Source organism: Phoenix dactylifera, chromosome 10 (assembly GCF_051530095.1).
Source record: "Phoenix dactylifera cultivar Ajwa chromosome 10, Ajwa_hap1_PhDact_Kaust_v1.1, whole genome shotgun sequence".
NCBI classification, from domain to species: domain Eukaryota; kingdom Viridiplantae; phylum Streptophyta; class Magnoliopsida; order Arecales; family Arecaceae; genus Phoenix; species Phoenix dactylifera.
The window spans coordinates 20,892,172-20,912,107 of record NC_143199.1 but is presented as its reverse complement, the minus strand read 5'-3'; the positions used below and the strand labels follow the sequence as shown (position 1 = coordinate 20,912,107).

At 39.6% G+C, this 19,936-nt stretch overlaps 1 non-coding gene across 1 annotated transcript; it reads left to right on the top strand.

Moving 5' to 3' along the window:
• The first annotated feature begins 2,364 nt into the window (after nt 1-2,364).
• On the top strand, nt 2,365-2,471 carry LOC120107815 (small nucleolar RNA R71). The gene has a single exon (XR_005509440.1). It is a non-coding gene; the product is annotated as a small nucleolar RNA R71 (small nucleolar RNA).
• Nucleotides 2,472-19,936: the final 17,465 nt, after the last annotated feature.

Below are 19,936 nucleotides of genomic sequence, written 5' to 3'. Positions count from 1 at the left end.
TTATACCCTGAATAACCATCTAAAAAACAGTAATATGCATACCCAGCAAGTCTCTCAAGCACCTGATCAAGAAAAGGTAAAGGAAAATGATCCTTACGGGTAACACTATTAAGTTTCCTATAATCTATGCAGACTCTCCACCCAGTTACTGTCCTAGTGGGAATTAATTCATTATTTTCATTATGCACCACAGTCATCCCACCCTTTTTAGGTACTACCTGCACTGGACTAATCCATAAACTATCAGATATAGGATAAATAATCCCTGCATCTAACCATTTAAGAACTTCAGCCCTAACTACTTCTTTCATGTTCGGATTTAACCGTCTCTGATTTTCAACAATAGGTTTATGGTTATCCTCCATTAAAATTCTATGCATACACAATGAAGGGCTAATTCCTCTAAGGTCTGATATAGTCCATCCTATGGCTTTTTTTCTCAATCTCAAAATACGTATCAATTTGTCAAGTTGCTCATCAGACAAAGAAACACTCACAATCATAGGCAAAGTATTATTCTCACCTAAAAATGCATACATGAGATGTGAGGGTAATGGCTTCAACTCCAGAACTGGTGCTTGCACATTAGAAGGGGGAGGGGGTGGCTTACCTTTGCCGATATCCTCAAAATAAATACTTCTCTTCTTTGGCTTAGGACATGTAGCCTCTAATGCACACGCCACTTTAGCAATCTCTAGATTATCATCTTTACTTGTCCCTGCACTCACTAAACAAGTCTCAAGAGGTTCTTTAGTATTTTCAGCCCTAAAAAACTCTCTGGTCGACTCATCTACAACATCAACTCGAAAAACATGATCAGTAAAAGAAGGATATTTAGTAGCTTCAAATAAATTAAACTCTACCTCTTCTTCACCAACCTTCAAAGTCAACCTACCATTCTTAACATCTATGATAGCTCCAGCTGTGGCTAGAAAGGGCCGGCCTAAAATGATAGGGATCTCGGTGTCTTCTTCCATCTCCAAAACAATAAAATCAACTGGAATGATAAACTTCTTTACCTTGATCAGCACATTCTCAAGAATACCTAAAGGATATTTGACCGATCGATCAGCTAGCTGCAAAGAGATGGTAATAGGCTTTAACTCCTTCAATCCAAGCTTCCTAGATACAGATAAAGGCATTAGTGAAACACTAGCACCTAAATCACACAAAGCTCTAGAAAAATCAACATCACCTATAGTACAAGGAATAGAAAAACTCCCTGGATCTCTTAGCTTTGGTGGAAGCTTATTCTGGATAATGGCACTGCATTCCTCCGTCAAGGCAATGGTCTCGAAATCTTCCAATTTCCTCTTCTTAGACATGATCTCCTTTAAAAATTTTGTATATGCAGGAATTTGTGCTAAGGCGTCTGCAAAAGGAATATTAATGTGAAGCTGCCTAAACACTTTCAAAAATTTCTCAAACTGTTGATCAATTTTATTCTGCTTAAGCCTTTGAGGAAAAGGAATGGGAGGAACATAAGGTTCGACTGGTGGTAGTGGGGATGGTGTCTTGGCTAGGTCCTCAACTTCTTCACTGACCTTCTTGTTCACCTCTTCATAGTCTACTTTATCACCAACTATAGTCTCACTACTTACCTGACCAAGTTGCTTACCACTTCTCAAGGTGACTGCCTTGCAATGCTCCTTCGGATTGACCTCTGTCTTACTAGGCAAATTACCCTGTCCACGAGAATTGATGGAATTGGCTAACTGCCCCAATTGCATCTCCACATTTCTATTGGAACTCGACAACTGGTCAACCTTTGCTTCCAGTCTCTCAAATCTCTCTGAACTGGCATTGGCTAACTTCTCAATAGCTATCTCCCAAGACTGTTTACTTTCTGGTTGGGATGGTTTTGGTTGGAAACCAGGAGGATGGAGAGGTCTAGAACTGCTACCTTGGTTACCTTGATCTTTCCATGAAAAGTTAGGATGATTCCTCCATCCTGGGTTGTATGTGTTGGAATAAGGGTTGTTCTGCTGTTGCTGCCTATCATAATTAGACACAAATTGAACCTGCATACAATCAGAACTCATGTGAGCTCCTCCACAGCAATCACAACTCAATACAGGACTAGAAACGGAATTCACATTACCCAGCTTACCGAACATTTTTACTAGAGAATCAACCTTGGCATTCAACATGTTTATGCCATCTACATCATACATACCTGGAACTTTCTTAGGCATACATCTTTCATTAGACCACTGATAATTGTTAGAGGCCATTTCTTCTAACAACTCATATGCCTCTTCTGTTGACTTACTCATTAAAGTACCTCCTGCAGCTGCATCTATAGTAATTCTGACTGAATGTGTTAATCCATTATAGAAAGTCTGTACAATCAGCCAATCAGGAAGACCATGATGTGGACACTTCCTCTGCAAATCCTTAAACCTCTCCCAGGCTTCATACAAAGATTCACCATCAAACTGAGCAAAACTGGTAATATCATTTCTAAGTTTGGCAGTCTTACCTGGGGGAAAATACTTACTCAGAAAAGCTTGTGACAAGGCATTCCAGGTGGTGAAAGAGTTAGGCGCTTTGGAATTCAACCAGGCCTTGGCTTTATCCTTTAGAGAAAATGGAAAAAGTCGGAGTCGAATAGCATCATCACTAACTCCATTCATCTTGATTGTATCACAAATCTCCAAGAAATTGGCAAGGTGTGCATGTGGATCCTCAGAAGGTCCTCCACCAAACTGCTCCTGCTGCACCATCTGGATGAGACCAGGCTTAATCTCAAAATTATTAGCATTGACTGTAGGTCTCACAATACTGGGTTGAGCACCATTGACATTCGGCACTGCATAGTCACTCAACAACCTTTTATTCTGGTTATCTTGATTATCTGCCATGGCTACTGCTTGTTTTTGCTTTAGCTCTAATCTTTGTTGTTTCCTTAATGCTCGTAGGGTTCTCTCAATTTCTGGATCAAAAGGCTCAATTAGCTCACAGTTTCGTGGCATACACTAAATATAGAAAACGTAAATTAACAAAAAGAACAAAACAGTCTAAATTAATGCAGAAAATTATTTGTATTGATATTAAAAACAATCCTCCCCGGCAACGGCGCCAAAAACATGATAGTCCCTAGACTCTACCACAAGTGCATGGGTCATGACAAGTAGAATAGGGCAAAAAGAGTATCGTTTCCACAAGGAGGCGATTCAAGTACCAAATTTATAAATTTTCTATATTATTTAGACAACCCCAAATTGATGTGACTGACTGCAATTTCTTGACCTGAAAAATCAAATGTGAAACGTTCCTAGGGCTTGGATTTCATCAATTGAATTCCTTCAATGAATTTAAATCTGATTGTTAATATTCTGCTAATTACAATGACCGAATCCCTTTTTTTTTTATGTGATATCCTCTTTCAAGGTATAACACCTATACCTATATTAATCCTATGTCTACTTTCGTGATCATAGAAATTAATATAAATTCATTATGATCTGTGAAATTCTTGATTGTAGGTCACAAGGGTGTGCATTTATTTCTAAACTACACCACCAATGTTTGATAAATTCACCAACTAATATCGAACTTCAACTTTCGTTACTTCATTCAACATCTTAAGCATGCAATTCATGGCCAGTAAATTGCAAGAATGAAAACCGAAATCATCAAATTGCAATTAACAAAAGATATTCAATACAACCATACTCAATTCATATCAAAAATTCAATGACTACGTCCTAGCCCTAGGATAAGAAAACTAGCAAATCATAACTAATAAATCAATCCAATTATTTCTCAAACATAAATTCGCATTCAACATTCTTAATAACAATTCAGCAAATAAAAAAATAAAAAAAATATATATAAGAGAAAGGAAAAGAACTTTGTATTTGCAAAAATCCTCCGTTCCGTTCTCCCAGAATTCCAGCTTTTTCTTCCTCTCGAAATTTCAGATTCTCTGCTTCTTCTTTTTTTATCTGCTTCTCCTCCTCTTCGTATCTGCTAGCTCTCCTTCTCCTTTTTCGGAATTTCCTTTTTTTTTGAATTTTAAAACAGATTTCCTCCCTATCTGCTAGCTGAAATCCCGAAATTCTAGGCTGATTTTTAGACTCGACTCCCAGCTGGATTTAGAGCACCAAAACGATATACTTTGGAGTTGGACCCTTCATGAAAGTTTTAGATATAGTTCTCAGCTTTCCAACGCATCTGGGTTTGCATTATTCTGACTTATATAACTCCAGATACAAGCTGAAAACCGAAATAGGGTCTGGGCCGCAGTAAAATTCTGGACAGATTCGGACTTCTCCGTTTCGGCTAAGTTTTGGACTTTAAAACGGCAGAACTTGGTTTTGTGATCTTCATAAAAGTTTTAGGTCTCCATCTTATCTTTCCAGCAAGCTAAACAACATCTGAAACGGAGGTCTGTAGCTTCAGTTAGAACCCAAAAACCGAACAGTGTTCTGGGTTGACTAGACCAGCCCAATTTCAACCAATTCAATAATTAAACACCTGCAAAATACCAAGAATTTTCAAGAATTAAATAAATATAAAAGACACCTAAATTCTAGACAAATGAGCTAAGAACATACAAAACACTCTAAAACAAAATAATTAAGACTAAGAAAATGTGTGAAATAAATTCCCACGTCACCCATAATTGTGAGCTTGATAAATGATGGGTTCGACTAGGCCATGGCGAGATTGGGTGCGCACAGCTTGGGCTATACATCTTCCTGAACCAAATCTGTATCAAATGTGCATTTTATCTCTGATTTATGATAAACTATACGAAACAAAAATATAATATTAACTCGGCGATATTATCATCATATGTTAACAATAAGACTAATTTAAGTGGTATGTAGATCACACTTTTGTGCTCTCATCACACCCCCCAACTAGCTTATTGCTAGTCTCTAGCAATCAACGAGCAAATAATAAAATGAGAGTGCAAAAGGTGTGGTTTAACCTATGACTTTTTATTAAAGCTAAAGACGTAAAACTAAGATATGTACCCACTTTTGTAGGGAATCACGATTGCACTTAGCATGTGCAACAAGCCGTTAAACCCCTAGGTTGCCCTAGTGGACGAGTGGTCTCGTGAGGGTTTGCAGAGATGTTACCCACAAACATCATGACATAAAAATGTGAAATAAATTCTAAGCTAATACACATGTAATTAATTAATATATATTTTTAGGCATGGCAACTATCAAAGCATGAAAAATATGAAAGTGTAATGTGCATAAAATAGCATGACTTTCTTAAAGCACTAATACCTCCACCACAACATGGTACCACTTGAATTTTAGGTGCACTACTCAAGTTCACAAGTGTTTACTACAGTTTATTAGAGCCTGATCCATCAAATTTTCAGAATATCTCATGTTGTCTAAATTTGTCAAGAATGGTTCGCATATAAAGAAGGAGCTATCAATCCCAACTAAACATCCAAAGTTCACAGAGTTCCAAATTAATAGAGTCAAACCAGCCATTACCATATGTCACTGGGTTCAGTCCGACCAACCCTATTCATGCTTATTTTTATTTTTAAACACATATGACGATTACAATAATCCAACCCCCTTAGGCTCTAGTAAGGTCCATGTAGCGAGTTTTCGGCCAATGACTCCCGATCCAGTTGGCTCAAGACATTAGGTGAAACACCCCTCGGGCTTAATTACTCGAACCAGACTACACCACGAGGTCAGACTTGTCATCTCTATCTCTCTTTTTTTATATATATATGCAATAAAAAGAGAAGGTAAACTGAACCATATAATGTGACTGCATCATGACTATAGGTCAACCAAGGTCGGAACATAAAGCACTTAGGTGATCTAGCCGGGGTATTCAACCTCTATCTTTATGTGAAAACCAAATCATGAACCTTATAGTACGGACAAGGATACTCGTACTTCTTTTACAGATACGGCTTAATAAAAATGCATTAAACAAATGTGAACTCCTGAGGCCTTCCTATAATCATTAAGTACATGTGCGGGGATCTAATAATAGGTCTCTGATCAGTCATAGTATGCATGTGTTCCTTGCCTTAATAGTTGCACAAACTCAATATGAAAATACATGTGCATTTGCTTAGAAAAGAAAGTAATAGAATAAATCAAATGCAAAAACAAGTTTATTTTATTTTTTTTTTGCAAAATATTTCTCCCCCTCCAACTTAAACATTGCATTGTCCTCAATGTAATAGATACAAGAAAACTATATATGAGAGACAGTAGAGAAAATAATATTGGAGAGAAGAGGAATACCTTGAGCTGTTGATATCTAGAAAATAAGACCTACAAAACTAGAAATAAAAGAAAAAAATAATTCTAACTAATATATACATACCTTTGCCTTCATGCTCAGTCATAAGAAGGCTCTCCCAAGGGAAAGGAGTCCTCTTCATCTGCAAAATTCTCAAGAAAAGGTTTTAATCTGTGTCCATTTACCTTAAAAATTTTGCCATCCTGTGGATTCTCAATCTCAACTACCCCGTGTGGAAAAACAGTTTTTACAATGAAAGGACCTGTCCATCTTGATCGTAACTTTTCAGAAAATAGATGTAAGCGAGAGTCATAACAAAGAACTTTTTGTGAAGGTTCAAAAGATTTTCTTAGAATTGATTTATCGTGCCTAATTTTCATTCGTTCTTTACAAAGTCTAGCATTGTCATACGCATCCCGACGAATTTCATTCAACTCACTTAATTGTAATTTTCTAGCTAAACCAGCATCTTGCAATTTAAAGTTTAATTTTCTAATGGCCCAATACGATTTATGCTCTATTTCACCAGGTAGATGACATGCTTTTCCATAAACTAGCCGATACGGGGACATACCGAGAATAGTTTTATAAGCAATACGGTAAGCCCACAATGCGTCAGAAAGTTTTAAAGACCAGTCTTTGCGTGATGGATTCACCGTTTTCTCTAAAATTCGTTTAATCTCCCGATTGGCTAACTCTACTTGGCCACTAGTCTGCGGGTGATAAGGAGTTGCAATTCTATGGGTGATACCGTACTTTCGTAATAGAATCTCAAAAGGCTTATTACAGAAATATTTTTCCCCATCACTAATTATAACCTTGGGCATCCCAAACCTAGAAAATATGTTTTCTTTAAGAAATTTTAAAACTGGTTTGTGGTCATTTGTTCGACAAGATACCGCTTCAAACCATTTAGACACATACTCAACACCAACTAAAATGTACTCATATCCAAAAGACGGTGGAAATGGGCCCATGAAATCGATGCCCCACATGTCAAAAATTTCAATAGCAGTAATGGGCTGAAGAGGCATCATTTGCCTACGAGTTAGACTCCCAACACGTTGACATGGGTCACATGTCCTACAGAATTCGTGGGCATCTTTAAATAGTGTAGGCCAATAAAAACCACATTGCAACACCTTAGCTGCTATTTTCTTAGATGCAAAGTGTCCTCCGCAAGCACTGGCATGACAAAAAGAGAGTACACTTTGCATTTCATGATCCGGTATGCATCTTCTAAAGAGTTGATCATTGCAATAGGGGGCATCATAATAATAACTCCTTACTTCACGCAAGAAATTATTCTTATCATTCGATCCCCAATGCTCCGGCATCCGGTTCGTGACAAGAAAGTTTATAATATCAGCATACCATGGCATAGTAGAAAGTGCAAACAACTGCTCTTCGGGGAACGAGTCCTTGATGGAAAACTGTGGCACCGAATCATTAAAAACTAACCGTGATAAATGGTCAGGAACCACATTCTCTATTCCCTTTTTATCTTTAATAGTAATGTCAAATTCTTGGAGTAGAAGTATCCATCGTATTAAGCGTGGTTTGGCCTCTTTCTTTTCCAGCAAATATTTTAGTACTGCATGGTCCGTGAAGATAACAATAGGAGCACCAAGGATATAAGAGCGAAATTTGTCTAAGGCAAATACTACTGCAAGCAATTCCTTCTCGGTGGTGGTGTAATTCATTTGAGAATCGTTTAAGATTTTGCTAGCATAGTAAATGACATATGACTTATTATCCTTGCGTTGTCCTAGGACAGCTCCTATCGCATAGTCCCTAGCGTCGTACATGATCTCAAAAGGTAATGACCAATCGGGTGGTCGCACGATGGGTGCAGTGCTAAGCATAGACTTCAACTTTTCGAATGCCTCCTGACAGGTTTCAGTCCAATTGAATGGTGTATCAAGGGATAGGAGGTTACATAATGGTCGAGCTGTGACACTAAAGTCCTTGATGAACCTCCTATAAAATCCGGCGTGACCCAAAAATGATCTAACATCTCTAACCGTCTTGGGTGCAGGTAGCTTAGCAATTAAATCGATCTTAGCTCTATCTACTTCCATGCCCTTCGATGAAACAATATGTCCTAGGACAATTCCCTTGGGCACCATGAAGTGGCATTTCTTCCAATTCAGTATCAAATTCTTTTCTATATATCGAGCTAAGACTGCTTGTAAATGTGACAAGCAATCATCAAATGAGTCGCCAAAAACGGAGAAGTCGTCCATGAACACTTCCAAAAACTTCTCGTTCATGTCTTCAAAGATGCTGAACATGCATCTTTGGAATGTTGCAGGTGCATTACACAACCCAAATGGCATTCGTCGGAAAGCAAATGTGCCAAAAGGACAAGTGAAGGTAGTCTTCTCTTGATCTTCTGGAGAAATCTCAATTTGGTAATATTTCGAATAGCCATCGAGAAAACAATAGAAATCATGCCCTGCAACTCTCTCCAACACTTGGTCTAGGAAGGATAGAGGAAAGTGATCCTTTCGTGTGACCAAATTCAGCTTTCGGTAGTCAACACACATGCACCAACTCGTCGGAACGCAAGTTGGAACTAGTTCACCTTGTTCATTTTCTACTACCGTCAAACCCGACTTCTTAGGAACGACTTGAGTAGGGCTTACCCACTTGCTGTCGGAAATTGGGTAAATAATACCCACGTCAAGCAACTTGAGGACTTCTGCCTTAATCACATCTCTCATCGTAGGATTCAACCTTCGTTGCATTTACCTTGTGGTTTTGGCATTGTCCTCCAAATATATCCGGTGCGTGCAAATTAAGGGGCTAATCCCCTTCAAGTCGGCAATAGACCACCCTAAATTTCCTTTATGATTCTTTAGAACACCAAGTAATTTTCTTTCTTGGGTATGATCAAGTCCAGACGAGATGATTACAGAAAAAGTGTCCTCGAGTCCAAGAAAGGCATACTTAAGTTCCTTTGGTAATGGTTTAAATTCGAGCTTGGGTGCTTGCTCATGGGATGGTACTATTTTCGCCTCTCGAGGCGACAACCTCTCAAATTTTCCTACTTTCGGTCTCCACCCATTGACCATCTTGATATCCAGATTATCCACAATAGGTGTGACTGACAAATCATCATCATTGGTGCCATTAGGACACCAATCAATTAAGCCATCATCGGATGAGAGCTGCGGCAGGATCTTTGGCATGTGTCACGGGAAGAAAGCTGGGAGCCGCAGATGAGTGTTGGGAGATTGCACGCGGGAGTGCCGGGATCGTAGATGTTCCATTGTGCATTCCATATGGATGGTCGCCAGGTGTCGCTCCAATATGGTCAGGCTTCGCTGCTGCCCATAATTGTGAGCTTGATAAATGATGGGTTCGACTAGGCCATGGCGAGATTGGGTGCGCACAGCTTAGGCTATGCATCTTCCTGAACCAAATCTGTATCAAATGTGCATTTTATCTCTGATTTACGATAAACAATACGAAACAAAAATATAATATTAACTCGGCGATATTATCATCATCTGTTAACAATAAGACTAATTTAAGTGGTATGTAGATCACACTTTTGTGCTCTCATCAAAAAGAGAAGAAGGAAAGTCGAAGCGGAGAGCGGAGAACCAGAGACCCTTCCATCCGTCGAACACTCCATCCACATATATAAATAGCTAATAAATTCCTTCTCGCAAGTCACCGCATTCATCTCTCCCCTCTTCCTTTCTTTCTTGGAGCCGAATCAAATGTCGGCTGCCGGAATTGTTTGCAAGAGAGGCGGGGCGGCGTTGGGGAGGTCGGGTTTGACGGCATTGATGGGAAGGAGTGCCCACAGCTTCTTGTCATCCGACTCTGCTTCGTTTCTTGAATTTTCTTTCTCCCAGACATCGCAGCGTTACGTTTCTCAGCTCGTGAAGACCAACGGAAAAAAGGTCTTCCTCGTTGATACGTTGGCGCTGGTACTTTACCAGAATTCCCATCATGGTACAACAGGAATGGTTTCCAGATGCACTGAAGGCGTTTGATGTTTTGTAGGTCAGGAGATTGGAGGCCCAGGGTGTCCCGTCGAAGCATGTAGAGGCCATCACATCGGTCATTATTGAGGTTTTGAATGATAGCCTGGAGAATGTAGCCCAGTCGTTCATGTCCAAGGGGGAGATGCAGAAGGTTTTGGTTTCTATGATTCAGGATTTGAATCTCTCTAAATTCAAATCTGAGGTGCAGAGCTCTCAAGTAAGAATAACCTTTGCTTTTTGCTTGTGTTTTCTTCATATAAACAGTATTTCAGCTTTATATGAACTGAACATGTCCGAGATCATTACCATGTCAATTAAGGAAATTTAGGCAAGTATTGTAGAACCCCTTGTACGGCTACTACAAACATCGCACTCTACCAGTTCTCAGCGATATTATGATGTACATGAAAGCAAAATAGAAACGTTCGGTGATTGACAGCTCCGGTTTAAGTCTTATATTGATGACTGCAAGCAACACTGAACTAGTTTAGAGTTTGTATTGCATGTTTATTGTGGGGATTAATTTAGGCTTTGTTATAGTAAAGTGTGAAGGATAGTAGGTTTTGTTTACATGATGGATTTCCATTAGCTGAAAAACATGGAATAAGAAAGGGAATATTGAACCTAAGACTGGAGTTAATATAAATGCATTCCATATTACTACTAACTCTTTTAACAAGATCTGCAACTCAGCAACCTGTGCGAAACATAAAGAGAAATACAACATGACACGTGATAGACATAAACCATCATTAATTGAGTTCCCTAGGTGCCTTAACTTGCTCAGTCACTCGCCATATCCCAAAAGATAGTATTCGAAGTCTCTCTCTCTCCCTTTCTCTAATTTCTACGAAAAGGATGAAGATGACAAACAAATCTTGATGCAAAGTAATAAGGCTTTGATTTTCGCATTGATATAACATCATTGCCAAGATATGTTAGAATGCCAAATAATATTGAAAGGCTGAGAGTCCTCAATGAAATTATTCCAATAGTTGAATCAAGCTAACGAAGGTGAGGAGGAACCACTAACTTGATCCATCTTTGAGAGCAAACATCTTCCTCAACCATTGCTTCTTTGTTAACTGTTAGGCTTAGCCAGTTAGCCTCCTTACGTTTTTACCTCTAAGTAAGTTCAAAAGGACAAATATTTTCTATGTATTTCGAACTTTTAAGTTCTACGGTGGCTTAAATAATAACGGGAAAGTTAGAACTTAGGTATTGCAGAACCCCTTGTATTGCCTTTTTAAGATTCATTTTTTTTTACTCCTACAACGACCACTTCATCATTAATAAGCTTCAAAAACATAGTATTGGCAAACTTTTTAGAGTTTTCAACCTGGAAAAAAAAATGATCAACTCATTTCAGAGCTAAGACCTAAAATCGATACCTCTCTTCTGCCATCTTTGAGAATATAAATACTTTTCCTCTATACTCTTACACCTCAAACAACTAACAGTAGACACTCCATACATGACTAAGTTGAAGCAAGATAAGATCCCACCATGATACCCAGGTTGACAAGTTGACAGGTATAAGGACTCACTTTACTAGTTGTTAATTAAACTTGAAAAGCATATATTCAGGAAGGAAAAATGACAAAGTTTAGGCAAGGGCTACTAAATACTTTGAGCAAAGATTCTCACCAAAGAGTTAGATTTAAATACATGCTCACCCTGGAATGAATAAAAAAAACTTGTAATGACTGTACACTATATCATGTTCTCAAACATGTTAGTTGTTTAGGAAAGAAGCAAAGTAGGTTATTCATAACATTGTTAAACATCCTACCAAGTTGTAGTTCCTAAATGTGTGCTATGGAAACTATCCATGCAAAGGAGGGGGAAGAAACAATTTAATTCCAAATTGTGCCTCATGAACTAAGAGACTTGTCAAATCATACCTAAGTTCTAACTTTTCCGTTATTATTTAAGCCACCGTAGAACTTAAAAGTTCGAAATACATAGAAAATATTTGTCCTTTTGAACTTACTTAGAGGTAAAAACATAAGGAGGCTGACTGGCTAAGCTTAACAATTAACAAAGAAGCCATGGTTGAAGAAGATGCTTGCTCTCAAAGATGGATCAAGTTAGTGGTTCCTCATCACCTTCGTTAGCTTGATTCAACTATTGGACTCTCAGCCTTCCAATATCATTTGGCATTCTAACATATCTTGGCAATGATGTTATATCAATATGAAAATCAAAGCCTTATTACTTTGCATCAAGATTTGTTTGTCATCTTCATCCTTTCTGTAGAACATAGAGAGAGGAAGAGAGAGAGACTTTGAATACTATCCTTTGGGATATGGCGAGTGACTGAGCAAGTTAAGGCACTTAGGGAACTCAATTAATGATGGTTTATGTCTATCATGTGTCATGTTGTATTTCTCCTTATGTTTCACATAGGTTGCTGAGTTGCAGATCTTGTTAAAAGAGTTAGTAGTAATATGGAATGCATTTATATTAACTCCAGTCTTAGGTTCAATATTCTCTTTCTTATTCCATATTTTTCAGCCAATGAAAATCCATCATGTAAATAAAACCGACTATCCTTCACAGTTCACACCTTACTATAACAAAGCCTAAATTAATCCCCACAATAAACATGCAATACAAACTCTAAACTAGTTCAGTGTTGCTTGCAGTCATCAATATAAGACTTAAACCGGAGCTGTCAATCACCGAACTTTCTATTTTTCATTCATTTACATCATAATATCGCTGAGAACTAGTAGAGTGCCATGTTTGTAGTAGCCGTACAAGAGTTCTGCAATACTTGCCTAAATTTCCTCAATAGACATGGTAATGATCTCGGACATGTTCAGTTCATATAAAGCTGAAAATATTGCTTATATAAAGAAAGCACAAGCAAAAAGCAAAGGTTATTCTTACTTGAGAGCTCTGCACCTCAGATTTGAATTTAGAGAGGTTCAAATCCTGAATAATAGAAACCAAAACCTTCTGCATCTCCCCCTTGGACACGAACGACTGGGCCACATTCTCCAGGCTATCATTCAAAACCTCAATAATGGCCGATGTGATGGCCTCTGCATGCTTCGACGGAACACCCTGGGCCTCCAGTCTCCTGACCTACAAAACATCAAACGCCTTCAGTGCATCCGGAAACCAATCCTGTCATACCATGATGGGAATTCTGGTAAAGTACCAACGCCAACGTATCAACGAGGAAGGCCCTTGTCCCGTTGGTCTTAACGAGCTGAGAAACGTAACGTTGCGATGTCTGGGAGAAAGAAAATTCAAGAAACGAAGCAGAGTCGGATGACAAGAGGCTGTCGGCACTCCTTCCCATCAATGCCCTCAAACCCGACCTCCCCAACGCCGCCCCGCCTCTCTTGCAAACAATTCCGGCAGCCGACATTTGATTCGGCTCCAAGAAAGAAAGGAAGAGGACGGGGAAGCGGTCTAGAGGTGGGTAGGCTTTTGATGTCGTGGGCGGCAAGAACCCTCGCCTGCTTTCTTTTTGGCTGTGGAAACGGAGGGGGCGAAGGGGAGAGATGAACGCGATGACTCGCGAGAAGGGATTTATTGGCTATTTATATATGTGGATGGAGTGTTCGACGGATGGAAGGGTCTCTAGTTCTCCGGTCTCCGCTTCGACTTTCCTTCCTCTCTTTTTACTTTTCATTCCCTTTACAGGAAGAAGATGACCAGCACCGGAAAACGAAACCTAACCCAGAAGGACGCTGGAAATTTTTCTGCTCACGGAAGTGAGAACCGCAGTTGGCTGATGGAATCATAAGGCATATGAGGCCCGTACAGGTGAAGCAATCAGGGGCGGCCCAATACATTTGGGGGCCTAAGGCGAACTTACTAAGAGAGGTTTGGGCGCCTAAGGCAAACTTACAAAGAGAGGCCTCTCTTAGTAAGTTCGCCTTAGGCCCCCAAATGTATTGGGCCGCCCCTGATTGCTTCACCTGTACGGGCCTCATATGCCTTATAATTCCATCAGCCAACTGCAATTCTCGCTTCCGTGAGCCTTTTTGCCAAAGCCGGCTGGCTGCTCTGATCGCCTCTAAAATCGGCAGCGGGAAAAATCTCCAGCGTCCTTTTGGGTCAGGTTTCATTTTCCGGTCCTGATAATCTTCTTCCTGTAAAGAGAATGAAAAGTAAAAAGAGAGGAAGGAAAGTCGAAGCGGAGACCGGAGAACCAGAGACCCTTCCATCTGTCGAACACTCCATCCACATATATAAATAGCCAATAAATCCCTTCCCGCGAGTCACCGCGTTCATCTCTCCCCTTCGCCCCCTCCGTTTCCACAGCCAAAAAGAAAGCAGGCGAGGGCTCTTGCCGCCCACGACATCAAAAGCCTACCCACCTCTAGACCGCTTCCCCGTCCTCTTCCTTTCTTTCTTGGAGCCGAATCAAATGTCGGCTGCCGGAATTGTTTGCAAGAGAGGCGGGGCGGCGTTGGGGAGTTCGGGTTTGACGGCATTGATGGGAAGGAGTGCCGACAACCTCTTGTCATCCGACTCTGCTTCGTTTCTTGAATTTTCTTTCTCCCAGACATCGCAGCGTTACGTTTCTCAGCTCGTTAAGACCAACGGGACAAGGGCCTTCCTCGTTGATACGTTGGCGTTGGTACTTTACTAGAATTCCCATCATGGTATGACAGGAATGGTTTCCGGATGCACTGAAGGCGTTTGATGTTTTGTAGGTCAGGAGACTGGAGGCCCAGGGTGTCCCGTCGAAGCATGCAGAGGCCATCACATCGGCCATTATTGAGGTTTTGAATGATAGCCTGGAGAATGTGGCCCAGTCGTTCGTGTCCAAGGGAGAGATGCAGAAGGTTTTGGTTTCTATTATTCAGGATTTGAACCTCTCTAAATTCAAATCTGAGGTGCAGAGCTCTCAAGTAAGAATAATCTTTGCTTTTTGCTTGTGCTTTCTTCATATAAGCAATATTTTCAGCTTTATATGAACTGAACATGTCCGAGATCATTACCATGTCTATTGAGGAAATTTAGGCATGTATTGCAGAAATCTTGTACGGCTACTACAAACATGGCACTCTACTAGTTCTCAGCGATATTATGATGTAAATGAAAGAAAAATAGAAACGTTCGGTGATTGACAGCTCTGGTTTAAGTCTTATATTGATGACTGCAAGCAACACTGAACTAGTTTAGAGTTTGTATTGCATGTTTATTGTGGAGATTAATTTAGGCTTTGTTATAGTAAGGTGTGAACTGTGAAGGATAGTAGGTTTTATTTACATGATGGATTTCCATGGGCTGAAAAATATGGAATAAGAAAGGGAATATTGAACCTAAGACTAGAGTTAATATAAATGCATTCCATATTACTACTAACTCTTTTAACAAGATCTGCAATTCAGCAACCTGTGTGAAACATAAGGAGAAATACAACATGACACATGACAGACATAAACCATCATTAATTGAGTTCCCTAGGTGCCTTAACTTGCTCAGTCACTCGCCATATCCCAAAAGATAGTATTCAAATTCTCTCTCTCTCCCTCTCTCTATGTTTTACAGAAAGGATGAAGATGACAAACAAATTTTGATGCAAAGTAATAAGGCTTTGATTTTCACATTGATATAACATCATTGCCAAGATATGTTAGAATGCCAAATGATATTGGAAGGCTGAGAGTCCTCAATGAAATTATTCCAATAGTTGAATCAAGCTAACGAAGGTGAGGAGGAACCACTAACTTGATCCATCTTTGAGAGGAAGCATCTTCTTCAACCATGGCTTCTTTGTTAACTGTTAGGCTTAGCAAGTTAGCCTCCTTGCATTTTTACCTCTAAGTAAGTTCAAAAGGACAAATATTTTCTATGTATTTCGAACTTTTAAGTTCTACGGTGGCTTAAATAATAACGGAAAAGTTAGAACTTAGGTATGATTTGGCAAGTCTCTTAGTTCATGAGGCACAATTTGGAATTAAATTGTTTCTTCCCCCTCCTTTGCATGGATAGTTTCCATAGCACACATTTAGGAACTACAACTTGGTAGGATGTTTAACAATGTTATGAATAACCTACTTCGCTTCTTTCCTAAACAACTAACATGTTTGAGAACATGATATAGTGTACAGTCATTACAAGTTTTTTTTATTCATTCCAGGGTGAGCATGTATTTAAATCTAACTCTTTGGTGAGAATCTTTGCTCAAAGTATTTAGTAGCCCTTGCCTAAACCTTAAAATTTTTCCTTCTTGAATATATGCTTTTCAAGTTTAATCTACAACTAGTAAATTGAGTCCCCATACCTATCAACTTGTCAATCTGGGTATCATGGTGGGATCTTATCTTGCTTCAACTTAGTCATGTATGGAGTGTCTACTGTTAGTTGTTTGAGGTGTAAGATTATAGAGGAAAAGCATTCATATTCTCAAAGATGGCAGAAGAGAGGTATCAATTTTAGGTCTTAGCTCTGAAATGAGTTGATCATTTTTTTTTCCAAGTTGAAAACTCGAAAAAGTTTACCAATACTATGTTTTTGAAGCTTATTAATGATGAAGTGGTCGTTGTAGGAGTCAAAAAAATGGATCTTAAAAAGGCAATACAAGGGGTTCTGCAATACCTAAGTTCTAACTTTTCTGTTATTATTTAAGCCACTGTAGAACTTAAAAGTTCGAAATACATAGAAAATATTTGTCCTTTTGAACTTACTTAGAGGTAAAAACATAAGGAGGCTGACTGGCTAAGCCTAACAGTTAGCAAAGAAGCCATGGTTGAAGAAGATGCTTGCTCTCAAAGATGGATCAAGTTAGTGGTTCCTCCTCACCTTCGTTAGCTTGATTCAACTATTAGAATAATTTCATTGAGGACTCTCAGCCTTCCAATATCATTTGGCATTCTAACATATCATGGCAATGATGTTAAATCAATGTGAAAATCAAAGCCTTATTACTTTGCATCAAGATTTGTTTGTCATTTTCGTCCTTTCCGTAGAACATAAAGAGAGGGAGAGAGAGAGACTTTGAATACTATCTTTTGGGATATGGCGAGTGACTGAGCAAGTTAAGGCACCTAGGGAACTCAATTAATGATGGTTTATGTCTATCATGTGTCATGTTGTATTTCTCCTTATGTTTTACATAGGTTGCTGAGTTGCAGATCTTGTTAAAAGAGTTAGTAGTAATATGGAGCATTTATATTAACTCCAGTCTTAGGTTCAATATTCCCTTTCTTATTCCATGTTTTTCAACCCATGAAAATCCATCATGTAAATAAAACCTACTATCCTTCACACCTTACTATAACAAAGCCTAAATTAATCCCCACAATAAACATGCAATACAAACTCTAAACTAGTTCATTGTTGCTTGCAGTCATCAATATAAGACTTAAACCGGAACTGTCAATCACCGAACGTTTCTATTTTTCTTTCATGTACATTATAATATCGCTGAGTTGCAATACAGTCTTAGGTTCAATATTCCCTTTCTTATTCCATGTTTTTCAACCCATGAAAATCCATCATGTAAATAAAACCTACTATCCTTCACACCTTACTATAACAAAGCCTAAATTAATCCCCACAATAAACATGCAATACAAACTCTAAACTAGTTCATTGTTGCTTGCAGTCATCAATATAAGACTTAAACCGGAACTGTCAATCACCGAACGTTTCTATTTTTCTTTCATGTACATTATAATATCGCAGAGAACTGGTAGAGTGCGATGTTTGTAGTAGCCGTACAAGAGGTTCTGCAATACTTGCCTAAATTTCCTCAATTGACATGGTAATGATCTCGGACATGTTCAGTTCATATAAAGCTGAAATACTGCTTATATGAAGAAAGCACAAACAAAAAGCAAAAGTTATTCTTACTTGAGAGCTCTGCACCTCAGATTTAAATTTAGAGAGGTTCAAATTCTGAATCATAGAAACCAAAACCTTCTGCATCTCCCCCTTGGACACGAACGACTGGGCCACATTCTCCTGGCTATCATTCAAAACCTCAATAATGGCCGATGTGATGGCCTCTGCATGTTTCGACGGGACACCCTGGGCCTCCAATCTCCTGACCTATAAAACATCAAACGCCTTCAGTGCATCTGGAAACCATTCCTGTCATACCATGATGGGAATTCTGGTAAAGTACCAGCGCGAACGTATCAACGAGGAAGGCCCTTTTCCCGTTGGTCTTGACGAGCTGAGAAACGTAATGCTGCGATGTCTGGGAGAGAAAATTCAAGAAATGAAGCAAAATCGGATGACAAGAGCCTATGGGCGCTCCTTCCCATCAATGTCGTCAAACCCGACCTCCCCAACGCCGCCCCGGCTCTCTTGTAAACAATTCCGGCGGCCGACATTTGATTCGGTTCCAAGAAAGAAAGGAAGAGGACGGGGAAGCGGTCTAGAGGTGGGTAGGCTTTTGATGTCATGGGCGGCAAGAACCCTCACCTGCTTTCTTTTTGGCTGTGGAAACGGAGGGGGCGGAGGGGAGAGATGAACGCGGTGACTCGCGAGAAGGGATTTATTGGCTATTTATATATGTGGATGGAGTGTTTGACAGATGGAAGGGTCTCTGGTTCTCCGGTCTCCGCTTCGACTTTCTTTCCTCTCTTTTTACTTTTCATTTCCTTTACAGGAAGAAGATGACCAGGACCGAAAAACGAAACTTGACCCAGGAGGACGCTGGAAATTTTCCCCGCTGCCGATTTTAGAGGCGATCGAAGCAGCCAGCCGGCTTTGGCAAAAAGGCTAACGGAAGCGAGAACCACAGTTGGCTGATAGAATCATAAGGCATATGAGGCCCGTACAGGTGAAGCAATCATGGGCGGCCCAATACATTTGGGGGCCTAAGGCGAACTTACTAAGAGATGCCTTTTTTAAAAAAAAAATAATAAAAAAAAATTAATAAGTGCAAAATACACGGTCGGGCCTATCTTGCCGACCTGAACGGATAACTATTGATCTTCCACAATCATCCAGCTTAGTCAGCACCGAGATTGGGCTTGATTTCAGCGGCAACAGTATCCAACTAGAAAGTTTAAACATGTCTCAAGGATATCAAATTTGTAATCCTATTAGGTTCCAAAAAATTTGACCTGAATTCGAATCGGGTACACAAAGACACTACTTTCTTTTTTGCTAAAGCACAAAGACACTACTTTGATGTTGCCATTATACACATGTGTGCATGTACGTCCGAGTTACTCTTAGAGAACACTAATACCAGGAAATCTGCAGTACGATAAGTTAGCCATTAAACAGAGAATAATCTATGTATTAAAATTAACGGAAGAGTGGACTAAGAGGTCAAATTTAATTAAGTATAAACAACTGAATCATCTCGGTGTCACATGAGAGCTAACACCTGGTGACTAGGGAACACGGGGACCAGAGGCAAGACATCTCGCTGCATCATTGATCTATAAAATTTATAACCTAGCAACACCAATCAAGATTTTTAATCCAAGTGGAAAAAGCAAACTCGTTCACGCAATTTGTCAAACAGTTGGTGGACCACGAAAAGGCTCACGATGTGAGATCAAGTAAAGCCAAGCCAAGCCTCGGCCTGGCCATTTAACAGAGGAATGGTTATCCCAAAAAGAGTTCGGAGAACGAGACAAGAAGAAAAAAGGCATACCTTGCAAGTGTAAATCAGGTCCGGGGACGAGTGGCCTCGACTTCGGTGGATTCGTCTTGATCTCAGGCCTAACTAGAAACGACCGCGGTCAGCGGAT